Here is a 2,335-nt window from a genome sequence, read left to right on the forward strand (position 1 = left end):
CTCAAAACCCCAACAACTAATATAAGGAAAAATCTCCACAGCTTAGTGTATATATAATAGCCCAAAACCCGGCGAAATACAAGTCACAAGCTCTATGCCAGTATCAAAGTCATCCCTATACAACTATATCTAGTAAAGAAGGAAAAATATAGAAATGGATAGAGGGTGACTCCGAGGCCTGCGAAGGCGGGCAGGTGTACCTTGAAGTCTCTAAATGAGAACTTAGTTCACTAGTATTGGGACTGGTAAGAGGTACATGGATTTGCACAAAAAGATTTGCAGAAGCATAGCATGAGTACACCATAATAGTACCCAGTTAGTGCCAAGCCTTACCCCGGTAGAGTAGTAACGAGGTCAAGTCAAGGCCCTACTGGAATAAATAAAAGATTGAACAAGTGTAATGCAGTGTAATAATGACACTAATGAAATTGAAACAAGAAATATCATATCCAGGTTGACTACACCAAACTAAAGCAATTACTGCAATACAGAGAAGACAATTTATAATATGCTAAGGAAAACAACAACCAAAGACAAGTGCAAAAATGGAGAATGCCAACAAGAGTCACTATCGAGGTACCACCTCGTAGTCTCAAATCACAAGAATAAATCATAATCTTTCCTTGTATCACATCGGGATCCTTTATATTTAGTTTTGAAAATTAATTTTTCCCGAAATAGCATCCCGCATTTTAGCCCACCTTATCACACCGCATGATTTCTAGTAGTTCCCTTACTAGCCACGCGTCTCAAGCCCACCTTATCTCACTGCATGCGTTTCGACCCCCAAACCTTATGCCACCGCATGTGTATCAATATCACAACATATCACAAATCGCATCTCAAGTGCCCAATATCACAGCTTACCAGAGAAATCAAACAATAACCATATTTTAATAGCAAAGAGCTCATGGCTCAACCACAACGTACATAAGAGTCTCATCAATAACAATCGGAATGAACAACTCAACAAAATGGTATTTCACAACTTAACACTTTTTCCTCAATGTAAATCCCGGCCTTTATATCTCAATAACAATTTCAACAACAAGATATTTCAAGAATGACAACTTCAAGTAAAGAGTCCAACATTTCAAAAGTGAATATGGAACAAAGAAAACAAGAACTTCAACTAAACATGTAGTGCAATTATCAAGTAAGAGATAAGATAAGTAGAACATGTGAAAATGGACTAATGACGACAAATGTAACATGATATGATACTCAATTATGGCATAAAATAAATTTACATAGCTAAAACAAGTAATTTCCACATTTATCCCGTGTACACATTCATCACCTTGCGTACACGGCTTTCACACATCACAATTATCACAAACAACACCAATCCTAAGGTCTAATTCCCCCACACAAGGCTAGGCAAGATACTTACCTCGAATCATGCTAACTCCATCAACTACAAAGCCTTTCCCGATTATCCAACTCCGAACGACTCGAATCTAGCCAAATTAATTTCATATTATAAATACAAAATATAGGAAACCAATTCGAACAATGAAATTATGATATTTACAAAGAAATAAAAGTCAACTCAAAAGTGAACCCGAGCCCGCATCTCGGAACCTGAACCAAAATTACAAAATTCGAACACTCATTTGATAACGAATCCAACCATACAAGAATTACTTAAATTCGACCTCAAATCACCTTTCAAATCCTTAATTTTTTGCTTAAGGAGTTTCTCAAATTTTCCCCCAATTTTCCAACTCCAAACACTAATTAAATGATAAAAATAACAATAGATTCGAGTAATTTAACCAAAATTGAGTTAGGAATTCTTACCCCAATAATCTCTTTAAAAATCGCCTTACATTGAGCTCTCTAAGTCCAAATATGGGTTATGAATCAAACCCTAAGAAATTCCTCTTTTCATCCCAGCAAACCACTTTTGCGGCTTTTGTGTTGCTTATGTGACGCCGCACCTGCAAAAAAACCATCGCAGATATGGATTCAACTTAAGTCCAAAATTTCCGCTTTTGCGGACCATATCTTGCACCTGCAAGCCCGCTTCTGCGGAGTCTCGACTGCACATGCGGTACCTCGCCTACTCACACCACTCAGCTCCTGCTCTTTCGCTTCTGCAAAAAATGGGCCGCACCTTTGGTCCCATCTAGGCAAGGCCAACTCTGATTCTAGGATCAACTACGTGCTTTTGCGAGTTCGCACCTGCGGCCAGTCCCTCCGCAGGTGCTATGACACCAGATGCTGGGGACTTCAGAAATTCACAAAAGTCCAATTTGATCTAGATTCAATATGTTTAACACTTGGGGCCCCCGGGACCCCGTCCAAATATGCCAAAAGTTCCAAAACACAT

The sequence above is a fragment of the Nicotiana tabacum genome, chromosome 16, assembly GCF_000715075.1.
Source record: "Nicotiana tabacum cultivar K326 chromosome 16, ASM71507v2, whole genome shotgun sequence".
Classification (NCBI taxonomy): Eukaryota; Viridiplantae; Streptophyta; class Magnoliopsida; order Solanales; family Solanaceae; genus Nicotiana; species Nicotiana tabacum.